Here is a 12,476-nt window from a genome sequence, read left to right as displayed (position 1 = left end):
TCATGTCATTTCAATAACAGATTTTGTTAAAATAACAGAAACTGTTATTGAATATTCTTGAAAATATTTTTTGGAAGAAAAAATCATAACATTTTCTGTTATTTTAACTAACAATGTTATTGGGATGATATTCAATTGGAAATGTGGAATAAGATAATAATAACAGTTTATGTTATGTTTTTGCTTTTAATTCCAGAATAACAGGAATTGTTATTGGTTTGATATTCCATTGGAAATGTGAAATAAGATGAAAATAACAGTTTAAGTTATGTTTTTCCATTTTATTGTATAATAACAGGAACTGTTATTGGTTTGATATTCCATTGAGAATGAGGAATAAGACGATAATAACAGTTTAAGTTATGTTTTTCATACCCGCAAATCCCGATGTTTTTTTGCGACTTAGCAGAAAATTCCAAAATTTTACACAGTCATCATGATTGTTTTAGGTTTATTGCAAATTTTGTTGGACTTAGAGAAATTTTCAGTCACTGAAACAATTTTCAATTTCCAGCACTTAGAATAATTTTCATTGGCTCGCATCGTGAGCTAATATTAAGATGTTTCATTTTGGTTGTGCTAGATTTTGTATTTTTTTCGAATATTTTTTAAATTATTTACTTTTGACTGTGAAAAAGACAATATAGGAGATTGAAAACATGACAAATTATTTTGATTTTCAATTGAAACGAAAAATTCAGAAAAAAAACTATTTGAATGCCAGTATTCCAATAAAGTTCAAAAAAAATTAGCAGAGCTGATTCTGCCAGAATCCCGATAGCGGCTAGCACTTCTTGACTGAGATAATTCAATTGACTTTCATGGAGGATAGCCTCGAACCATCCGGTGACCGCGCACAACGTAGCAGGTTCTTGTCAATGTTGTGCTGATGACTGGCGAGAACCTTGAAGCACCTTTCCAATGAAACTGTGACTGAACATACCAAATCTGTCGTTTGTTGTTGTTTATCAAGTTGGACAGCACGTAAGACCCGTCAAGTCTGAACGCCTATCCGGCGATCGTGTCCGTGTGTCCTCTTCAAATCCTACCGGAAATGATCTGCTCCATCGTGTCGCTGAAGCAAACGACCGTAAGCATGAACTCAATGGAATCCTGTGAATAAAGTGCTCCTTCCTAGCGTCCCAAGTCATAATCCTAGAATCCTCCAACCTGGCAGCTGTTGACAAAGTTTGCGAGTCCCTTCTTCTTCCGGATCCTTTTACACGTCGGAACGTTCCACACAGCCACCATTTGGTCCGTGCTGCGAGTGTACAGATTCCCGCCGTCCGGTTAAGGTGCACCTCGATCCGACGTTGTCGCATTGCTCACCGTACACGATCTACAGGTGCATAAAACAGCCGTTCAAACTTCGTCAAAACCAGATACTAACCCTCCGGATGGAACTCGTTGGAATTTATCTCCCCGCCGTGACCCTTTAAAAGCATAAACAGGCTCGACGTGCGGTCTACATTATGCTGTTCCATAAGCTGCTTGCCGTAGCCGCGTTGCACGGACACTTCTGGGCTGCCGAAATCATCGCACTGAAACCACTTTTTAATCTGAGTTCTATACTAAATTTTTCCTTACGAACAAACGAGGGTACTGATTTGACCGATTTGACGCAACAAAATTCAATCACAGCACCATAGACATGCCATCATGCAGCAGGCCATGACTTTACTTTTTTGTTTTGATTGCTCTCTTCGCATTCTCCCAGCCCGGGAACATGTTGACAGCTTCCATACAAACTGAGCGTACCTCTTTTTGTGGGCCCAGTGGGCCTAAGATGGCGGCCTTCGATATTATCTAGCCAAACTTTTGAAAATGGCTAATTGTTTAAATAAATATAGTTTTTTCCATGTTTCGGATTAAAACGACAAAATAAGTAGTCTGGAATCATCTTCTTAAAAAACTTGTTTAGAGATACGCTACGTTCAAATATTAGTCTAGAACAGTTGAAGTGAGCGTGCCGCGAATGCCGTCACGAAAAAAAAGTTTCCCGTACAAATTTTGAGTTGCGTATTCAATGGTCGGACTCCGACGAGGCCCACTGGCCATCTGTTGGTGAATACGCGCAACTCACGAAATCTGTCATCTTAGGGTCCGGTTGCATTCTCCGCATTCTCGGCCTGCAGGAGTGCAGGCTGGAAGCAGTGCGTGTGTGTTGGTGATTTTGTTTGCAGATGTTCAGGGATGCCAGATTTCTCTGTAAATACTCAGATGTCAGAGTGTGTTGCAGACAATTTTCCGTTACATAAATACATAAATTTTCTTAGATATTGGAATGGATTTTTGAAAATAACCTACAGTCGCGCAGTCACGTACGTGTATTTTGTACACACTTTGTAATACCCCGTTCGCACGGGCGAGTTATAACCGGTTATAAGACCAAAAGTGGTTATAACTCTTAAAACCGGCTATAACTCTGGTTTTGCCCATACAACGATCTGTCAGATTAAAATTGGTTTTAAGAGTTATAACCAAGTTAAAACTGCTCGAAAAGGGAACTCGACTACTAGAAAACTCATAGTAGCCTTTGGAATCATTTGAAAACGTCCGACATTGACAGAAGCAAAACAACATTTTTGCAACGGCTGTTTCAGTTATTTTTGCAGAAAGCGTTCAACGAACCGGCCCGCTCCAAATCCACGGAACGGACGGATCACCGTGGGAACTAAACCGAAGAACCCCCGGGAGGTGGATAGGTTTATGTTGGCGAAAGTACTCTGGCTGAAGATTTCCTCAACGGATGATTGGCTTGAACGCCGGAGCATTGCTTTGTACGATCGTTTTCCGTTGATCCTGGCGATTCTTGGAGGTAATTGCGATTTGAAGTCTTGTTAGAACTTCCCATTCGCCGTCTTGTCTTTCAGATCACATTGACACGCGAAAAGATCCCATTCCACCCACATCCGGATGCCAATTCATGTGATGAGGATCAACGAAATCAAGGGCATTTACCGGAGAACCTGTAAAAGCGGCATGCACGTCCTCCATCACAACAAGTTAAACCTTATGGCTGCCCTGGAAGCGTTCGTGTACGATCTCGCGTTCCTGGAACAACGGCTACACACGTCTAACCTCCGGGGGGACTCGATCGGCTGGGGCGGGACACTTCTTCTTTTGATTCGCGATCACGGGTTGGTCGTCTCTCGACCTGCTTCGGGTGTTCAACTATTGCTTTTGTATTCTACCCTCTTCTGGGCCACCTACCTCAACGCTGTGGGGAGATCATGCATGTTTGGATATCTGCCCTTAATTTCTGCTCGGTGATTGTCGTTGCGTTGCGTAGGTGTGCTACTGAAGGTTAGCGGCAAGAGGACGACGTTTTCAACGGGCTCGATGGCCGCCGACGGATGAGTTCCGGCAGATCGATGGCTCATTCCCAGGTCAGTGTGAGATGCTCACAACGGCCAGAAAATCCCCGATATGATTGTTTTGAACAGCCGCCGGCGGGCTCCACTTGCTCAGGGTTTTTGCTGGCCCCTACGGATGTCCCACTAGCATACCACGGTTAGTGCGCCCCTACGGTACCGTCCAATGACTCGTAGACTTTTGGCGTGTCGTCTCCTACGGAGTGATCCACGTGTACAGTGCGGTGCGTTCAGGGCGAGTTCGGTTCGAGTAGGTAGTGCCACCACGTGTGGTGGTTCAGGTTGTATTTACGAGGCACGCGGAGAGGCGAGCTGGCGTGACAGGCGCGATGCGTTCTGTCCCGGTTTCGATCAGGCGGCGTCGCCGCTCGAGGATCGGTATGGTGTTCACAGGTCGGCTGGGCAGGACCGAAACGTTTAGTAGTCCAGCGTTGATCATGACATCGCGTGATCGCGTGCGTGGGTGGTCCCCAGTCAGTACATGGATCGCTCTCTTGACACGTGTAGTTTTCGCTTTAAATCCGGACGGAAGGCGTGCGATTCGGCATCGAACGGAAGCGGTTCGGCTCGTTATCCCACATTTGCGATTGGGTGCCGATACCGAGGCGTCTTCCAAAGCTGTGGGAAAGTGGACGCGTACAAGCTAGTTCTTGTCATTCAGATGTACATTTCGCCCCTCAAGACCAAACTCAACAAAGCGATAGCACAACATAAGCGCATCAACGCCGGGTGACTCGTTGGACCAGGAGAAAAGAAGAAACTTGAAAAAAAAATGTCCGTATCAGATGTGTCGGAGATGTCTCGATGCAAGTGAGTCAGCATCTAAGACGCGCAGTCTGTAGTTTAAAAAACCTTTTTCCTTCCATATCAATTGAAACACAAACGGGAGGGAGGGGGAAACGGTGGGACGGGGGGAGTAGGGTAGGGGATGTTTAATCGGCTTCAACGACGCCCGTAACGCGATCCGGTCGGCCAACCCCGAAGGCGCGAATATTACATTTTATGAACTACTTGTAGATTCAGATGTGTCTACGCGGGTGTAATGGTAGAATTTGACCAATTCCAGCTTACACACGGATCTTCAGGCGACCTTCCAGAAAGCCGTCGATCTTGAGCCTTGGTTTGGCATGTAGCAGGTGCAGGTGCTCAGCGGAAATATGCACACATCGAGGTAGATGCGTAAAAAAAAACTTCGAGGTTTGGTCAGCTTCTCAACAACTTCCTTTTGCTCCATCGGGGACCTGTTCCACATCAGTCTTAAGTTTCATCTTCAAAAGCAAGTTTTCGCGCGGCCAAGATCATCAAAATCGCTGGAAATATACCAAACTTGAAAAAAAATCTTTCGTCGTAAAATTTGCCGGTTGGCGATTTTCTAGAACTTACACACGTACTTCCGGAAGTGAATCAAACATTAGTACGTGGACACACTCGAGGATGACGTCAAATCAGCAGCGGTCGAGTCGTTCGACGTTTTGCACCTCAGCTCCAATACGATACGAGATAGCAGCCTCATGGATCCGGGCTACCGATACGTCCAAGAAGGCTGACCAAAAGCGCTGCAGGACCGTGAGCTCGAGCGGTTCCACAATCAAAGCGACTCACTCGTGACTCTGCAACGGTGCATCCTGTTCTGCGAACGCCTCGTGGTTCCTTCTGACCTGCGCAAGCGATGTCTCAAACAATTCCACCAAGGCCACTCTGAAATCAACGGAATGAAAGTTGTGGCCCGCAGTTATGGGTACTGACCTTAGCTGATTACGAGCGAACAAGTCCAACTGTATCGCTGCTGTCAAGGAACCGGTGGACGCCCCTCTGGGGATGCCGGAGAAGCTGGTATCGGATAACGGAACTCAGATAAAAAAAAAGTATCGACCTCGTTATCACTGCCCCGTTCCACCCCCAGTCCAACGTTCAGGTAGAACGTTTTGCCGATACGTAAATGCGCACGGTTCCGAATCCAGCTTCAACGCGATTCCTGCTGCCCAGTTGGTTGAGCCTCCGAAGTCAGTACATCAACTCAAACCGGCTGTTAATGTAAATCCCTATAAAGGAACTCAGTTTAAACAACGAACTTATTAAAATTTGATTTTGAAATACTCACCATCCTGCCCATAACCGAAGGAGAAAATAGCCAAAAATCTGGCCCTCATGGTTCACCGGAAAGAGTGGCCATGATGGTCAAGAAACCCGCATCACCGAAAAAAAAGAAAATAAATGACAACACAGAATATTCACTGCTTGCTGTGATCTGTCAAAACAGTTAAAACCGTTAAAACCTCTCGCGCCCGTGCGAACGGTTTGGTTTTAACTTGGTTATAACTTATAACCATTTCGTTAAAACCGGCTATAACTCGCCCGTGCGAACGGGGTATAAGGATACTTGTAGAACGCCAAAAACACGCGACACCCGAAAGGGTAAGGGAGCGTTCTTTTATTACGTAACGCAAAAAAATCGGATTTTAGACCCCCTCCCCCCCTCGTAAAATTTGTTTTAAAATTTGTGTATGGAGCGTAACACGACCATCGACCCCCCCCTCCCTCACCACCAACTGCGTTACGTAATAAAAGAACGCTACCTGAGTTTCAAACGAGGTTAGCGAAGTAAAAGCTCGAGTAAAACACTTTAGGAATACTGAAAAAAATCCGACGTTGAATGGCATGTTTGATGAATAATTATTATTGTACGTTTCTTTCAAAGGTACACGCCGCGCGGCATTTCAGAACGTGCCGTAGACATTGTTGCCAGCGATTTTCTGCACTTTTAGTGCAATTAAAAACATATCTGCCAACAATGCCAGGCGATTCGAAGAAGAAGATCAACAAAAACAAAACGTGCGGTATGGGATTTGACAGCGCGCATTTGCCGAAAGTGCGGCGCGTCGTCCCGAGGCTGGTTTGCCGCGTGTCTTTCTCGGGAATACGGGCAATACTTGTTTTCCAATAAAAGGATTAATTTCGAAAGCAACATGAGAAATCGGCGGAGAAGCATTTTGACAGTTGGAACTAGTTTTTCTTGCCACCTACTTTTCAGCACTCCAGGTTTGTTAAATAGTTACCTGTTGTCTGGGAAATTGCAAAATAGTTCAAGCTGTCAACATGATTATGCGCCTTTTCAAAATGTTGCTCCAAATTTGATAGTGTAGGTTTTGTTCATGTCCAGACCGGACAGCGAAGAGCTTTGCAGAAAAAATATCCTTCAACGTTAACAAATGTTTTAACACAAAATTAAGTCGTTCTAGAAAATAGCAGTCCGTAGTTATTTTGTTATATTTTCAGTTAGATTGACTAGTTCAATGTACACAATATTAGTTTCATTTTTTTATGAAGGTTTTAGACGGCGATGAACATTTCGATGCAAAACACAATACCGTGCGCGCTCTCTCTCTTTTCTCGCTTCTTATGCGCAGTGACAAAATAAACGTCAAAACAGTGCGAAGAAAGCGGCGCAAAAGTCGCTCGTTCCGTCGTGAGTGTTATTAATGTTGAAATTTGTTAATTCCGCGCATCATCATCGAAGCCTGAGTGTAATTGTTTATAGTGAGTGGGTGAAAAATGTTGGCTGAGTCTGCCGCAACACCAAACCACCGCAGCAGCGAAAACAAACTGTCCTCCGTAGCCTCGAACTGTGGTTGCAGGTTTTCCGTGATCGACTTTGCCAGAGAGGACATCTAAAGAACCAACCACTCCTCAAACCGAATCCGGTGCACTAGATGAAGGACGTTTTTACGATCCGGGATAGGCAGCCGGAATGAGCAAACTGCTTCTAGGAAATGTTCTTAAAGGTAAGCTCCGTTTGTTTACAAATGCTTGCGGCACTAGTTTCGGGTGGAAAATTACCAGCGAATTTGTTTACAGGTTCAAACAGTTGATGTCACTCGGAACCTTGCCGGAAGGCAGCACAGTAACTAGTAAGTAAAACAATGTCAAACTAGTATGAAAAGGTAGCAACTTCCACCGCGTCATCTCGGAATTTATGATTTAGGGTGGAGACCTTACGCGCGGAGACGGAACCGGCGAATGGTCCATCTACGGCGAGCGCTTCGCAGATGAGAAGCTTAAGCACTACGACGCCGGATGGCTGTCGATGGCCAACACCAGCAAGGACACCAACGAATCACAGTCCTTCTTCACGGTCGCGACTAGCTGGCTGGACGGACGTCAAGTCTATATCGGAAAAGAAGAAGCCCGTCCAGGATAGGGTTTGAAACTTCCGTGGAGTGTGGAAGGTAAACAAAGAGAGTGCATTCAATTACTGATCAAAAGATGATAAATGAACGATAAGTAATAAAATGAACGATGAAACAATGTAATATGATTTTACGCCGTGACGACATATGAGCACGCTATTCTAACCTCCAAATCGTTTAGGCGTAAACCAATGTTGATTTGCAAACAAGCAATCGATCCTGCTAAAGCTCAATTTGAAAAGTCACTGACGTGAGCAGGATAGACTTCTTCTTTACAAATCTTTATTGGCTCATTTACATTCTTTTGCTTGAGTTTACTGGGCTACTGTGAACAAATCTGGTGGTAGCTATTTTTGTTTCATAACCGTCCAATTAGTACATAATATTTTTAGCTATGATATGATCTACTAATCTCTAACGGTGAGAAAACATCTAGCGGATAGAATTGGAACAAGGTTGTGGTTTTTAAACTAACTTCCTTTAATTGTTCCAGCTCGCCCAAGAACTTCGAAATTAAACAAATAATTAGCGGATTTGCAATAGATTTTTCGAAGGATGGAAGTAAAATTAATTCTTTAAAAATAAAAAAATAAACATATTACAATCTTAAACCTTCTATTTCAGATTTCAACGCTTCAAATATATTTGTGGTCCGAGTACAAGTCTTGGAAGCTGCCAATGCTGCAGTTGCTCTTGAACGTGACGAGACCAACCGTTGTTTGGGCTTTTGAATTCAGCTGCAGCAGCAGCAGCATCGACAGGAACTAGAATAAGGACAGTGCGTGCTGTTTATTGCTATAAATGTTTACCATGGCGATGAATATCACCTCCAGGATTCACGACAACTTTCAGATGAGTGCTTTAAATGTTTTCTCTAAAATGAATAAGTCTCTTTGTGATAATTTTTTATATTTTCAGATTGAAACTTAACACAAAGGGCCTCCCGAGGTGAACCCAAAAAGCGTTGTGTTTGATTCACTTTAAACCAGAGCAGTAGAAATGAGAAGATACAATGCGAAGCTAGCACCAATTTTGGAAATCTAATTAGCGAGTAAACGTCTTCCCAAAAGTCCCAACAAAAAACTACGACTTTCAGATGATTTTTATTTAAAAAAAAGCCGGTAAGTCATTCCAATTTTAGCTTTCGTATGACCCAGAGCACTGAACGTAATGGGGAGAGGGTTGAGATCAAAATCTACATTACAACTTTCTGCCCGGGATATAGCTTTCCATGTGATAAAATAATAACACTTTTTGTTATGCAATCAATCCATATAAATAACAGTTTTTGTTATTTGGGTGCTCCCCATCCATCGCTCAGAATAACTAACCTTGTTATTCTATTGTTCTGGATTCTATGTTATTAGTATGTGTTCGGCACTTGCCGGAGTTTTTGGCCAGATTTGCGCTAAATCCACCCAGTGTGCGCGACACCACCCCTGCAGCGCTGACAGGACGGCGCTGCCAACCTTGACAGCAGTAAACAACGGCGCAAACGAGAAAGAAAGCGCGCGCAAAGGCAAGCGAAAAAGTGCGCGCGGCCATTCGCACCGAGGAACACAAAGAGGAAACAAGTCGCTCTGTAAATAGATCGGAAATAGAGAAGTTTTGTTGTTTATTTGAAGTGCCGGGTGTTTTTTCTTGTGCGCGAATCGGACGCTAGAAAATCTTGGGTTTTACAGTCCGCTCAAGTCGAAGTAAGTTCCACCTCGCCCATAAACCGTTGCCAGTTGCCGCAACATTTGGTCCATTCGAACCGGACAGAATACCGAATGTTCGCGAGTGAAAGTGAAAAGTGGTGGCGGACCAACCGGATGGTCGCCATCTTGAAAAACTCGATTCCGCAGAAGAAGTTTGAAGTCGCGATCGATTCAAACGCCTCGCGTGCCTCCGGATGAGGAAAACCTTATCCTCCATATCGCGATCGTCTCGAGTGCTCCGCGTGAAAACGTGCCGCGTGTCTGTGTCCTGCAGAACGACGGATCGGAAGACGCTGAGGAAAGATCAGCGGAACTCGTCCAGCGAAGCGAAGTGAGCCGAAAGTTGGATACCGGCAGAAGAATCGAAGTGCGTTCACTCGGCGAGGAGCAGGCAAGCGCTAAAGTGGGTTTCGGATTCTTGCGGAACGGAACACACGGAATAAAACGCGATTTTACTTCACACACGTGTTTATTCTGCTCGATCAAAAATGGTAGTGGCTTCTCGTTTGTTGTGCAGTGACAGCTCGGTCACAGCTCTCTCTCTCTCTCTCTCTCGCGGTACACTTCCTGTGTACAGTGGAGGCGCACTATTCGGTACACCTAGACGACAGGGTTGTATCCTCAACACTCCCCCTCAATCGCTGCCGTCTGCCAATCCAATGCTGGCACGATGTTTCCGGAATGCTCCGGGTGGCAGCCCCTTTGTCATCATATCCGCAAGTTGATCTTCTGACTTCAGGAACTGCAGGCTGATCTTGTCCTCCTTCACCAGGTCCCGCAGGAAATGGTATTTCACGTCCACGTGCTTCAGCCGTCCAAAATCCTTCGATTCTTCTGCGATCCGTATCGACGACTGGTTGTCTTCGTAGAACGTGACTGGTTCAGGAATCTTGAGCTCCAAATCCTGCAGCAGTCGTACGAGCCACATCTCGTAGCACGCAGCGCTGCAAAGCGCGGTCAGCTCCGCTTCGGTGGATGAGAGTGAGACGCAGTTTTGCTTCCGGGTCATCCACCCAGTTGTGCATCCCAGAACTTGGTACACACATCCGCTGATCGAACGTCGGTCCGTTGGGTCGTTGGCCCAGTCCGCGTCCGTGAACACCTCAACAGTTGGCGCTCCTTCCTTCGCACGATACACTAGACCGAAGTCCAGCGTTCCCTTCACGTAGCGCAAGATCCTTTTCAGGTGCGCCCAGTGAGTGTTGGTCGGGCAGCTCTGGAACTGGCTTAGGAAGTTAACTGCTGCAGCCAGGTCCGGTCTCGTCGTGATTGAAGCGTAGGTTAGACACCCTACCAGCTCTCTGTACGGGGCGTCCGTGCGGTCCTTCTCGGCACCCTTCAGTAGCTTCAAACGACACTCCATCGGCGTCGACGCTGGTTTGCAGTCCTGCATTCCAAAACGCAGCAGCATGTCCTGGAAGTACTGCCGCTGGCTGATCCGCAACTTTCGTTCCTCCACGTCGCGCTCGATTTTCATTCCAAGGAAACAGTCCACTTCTCCGGTGTCAGTCATCTCGAACTCCTTGGACATGCACGACTTCACCGCGTCAACAGCTTTCTGCGATGGCCCGATGACCAACACATCGTCGACGTACAGAAGTACGATCAACCTTCCAGCTTTCGTCTGCTTGGTGTAGAGACACTGGTCGTTCATGCTGCGCACGAACTTCAGCCGGCCTTCGACGAACGCATGGAAACGGTCGTTCCACGCGCGTGATGCTTGCTTCAACCCATAGATGGACTTCTGAAGCCGACACACCAGATTCTCGCCCTGCTCGAACCCCTCGGGTTGAGCCATAAAGATCTCCTCCGTCAGTTCGCCGTTGAGAAAGGCTGTGCGAACGTCCATCTGGTGGATCACCATCTTCTCGTGGTTTGCCAGGGCTAGGACAGTGCGCAACGTGTCCAGCTTGGCAACGGGCGAGTACGTCTCAGTGTAGTCCAGGCCGTACTTCTGGCTAAACCCTCTAGCGACAAGGCGGGCCTTGTACCGGTCAGGTTTGTCGTCGGTTCCCCGCTTTATCTTGAACACCCACTTACTTGTGATTGGTGTCCGCTTCGCAGGAAGTTTCTCCAGCGTCCAGGTTCGGTTTTTCAACAGAGACTCCATCTCCTCGTTGATAGCCGCTTCCCACAGCTTCCAGTCGCTTCGCTTCCTGGCCTCCGAGAGCGAGTTCGGAAGGTTTTCGACGTAGTTCATCGCGTTCAAGGCGTACGCTGCATAGTCGACCTCGTAGTCCTTGAGCCAGGCAGGCGCGGTCTTCTCTCGTTGCGGACGCTGCGGTTGGTCTACGCCACCTCCTTGAGGCAGGGGTTCCTCCTCGCAACTGTCAAAGTCGTCTTCCGGTTGCTCACTCGATGTGCCATCCGTTTCAGCTGAACGCACACTGGCCGCTTCTTGCTCATCGTCTGACTGGTCCTCGTCTGACGACTCGTCTCCAACAATCGGTTGAGAAATCTTGTGTAGAGACTTACTTTTGTGCGATCCGGATTCCTTCTCCTCCGCGAAGTCGACATCTCGTACGTGGACAATCCGCTCGAGCTCGGGGTTCCACACTCGGTAGCCGTTCTGGTGGTAGCCAACGAAAACGCCCTTCCACGCCTTCGGGTCGAGCTTCTTCCGGAGTTCCTTGGGTACGTGAGCGTACACCGGGCAGCCAAATGCGCGCAGCTTGGCGACGTTCGGCTTCGAACCCTCCCACAGCTCGTAGGGCGTGACGTTTTCCTTGAGAGCTCTCGTGGGACTCCGGTTCAACAGGAAGGCCGCCGTCTGCACCGCTTGACCCCAGAAGCGCTTGTCAGTTCCTGAGTCGTCCAGCATCGCACGGGCCTTTTCGACGAGGCTGCGATTCAATCGCTCACTTACCCCGTTCTGCTCCGGCGTGTACGGCACAGTCCAGTCGATCTGGATCCCACGGTCCTGGCAGAACTTCTCGAAGTCCTTTCCTCGATACTCGCCGCCGTTGTCACAGCGAAGGCGGCTGATCTTCCGACCAAACTTCGCCGTCACCATCGCCTCGTAACGTTGGAAGCTCTCGAACACTTCGTCTTTGCTCTTCATCAGGAACAACACCACGAAATGGCTCCAGTCGTCCGTGAAACTCACGAAGTACTTCTTGCCTTCAACTCCGACCGGTGCGATCGGACCACATACGTCCGAGTGGACCACTTCTAGCACTCGCGACGCTCTCGTTTCACGCGTTACGAACGGCTTC

General features: G+C 47.0%; 2 long non-coding RNA genes and 1 pseudogene across 3 annotated transcripts; 1 reads left to right on the top strand and 2 right to left on the bottom strand.

Annotated features, from left to right (window-relative positions):
- Positions 1-788: 788 nt before the first annotated feature.
- On the bottom strand, positions 789-2,095 carry LOC120427715 (U5 small nuclear ribonucleoprotein 40 kDa protein-like; annotated as a pseudogene).
- Positions 2,096-4,293: 2,198 nt separating this feature from the next.
- On the bottom strand, positions 4,294-5,627 carry LOC120427721 (uncharacterized). Of its 2 annotated transcripts, none has more exons than XR_005606950.2 (3): positions 5,476-5,627; positions 4,758-5,416; positions 4,294-4,700 (listed from the first exon to the last, which is right to left on the bottom strand). It is a non-coding gene; the product is annotated as an uncharacterized LOC120427721 (long non-coding RNA). The 2 variants fall into 2 exon arrangements; XR_005606949.2 differs by having other exon boundaries at positions 4,295-4,684.
- A 1,163-nt stretch (positions 5,628-6,790) lies between these two features.
- LOC120427712 (uncharacterized) lies at positions 6,791-8,103 on the top strand. The gene is made up of 3 exons (XR_005606948.2): positions 6,791-7,156; positions 7,230-7,282; positions 7,357-8,103. It is a non-coding gene; the product is annotated as an uncharacterized LOC120427712 (long non-coding RNA).
- Positions 8,104-12,476: the final 4,373 nt, after the last annotated feature.

This window comes from Culex pipiens, chromosome 1, assembly GCF_016801865.2.
Source record: "Culex pipiens pallens isolate TS chromosome 1, TS_CPP_V2, whole genome shotgun sequence".
NCBI classification, from domain to species: Eukaryota; Metazoa; Arthropoda; class Insecta; order Diptera; family Culicidae; genus Culex; species Culex pipiens.
The sequence above is the reverse complement of the archived record's forward strand: the minus strand, read 5'-3'. Positions and strand labels throughout refer to the sequence as shown.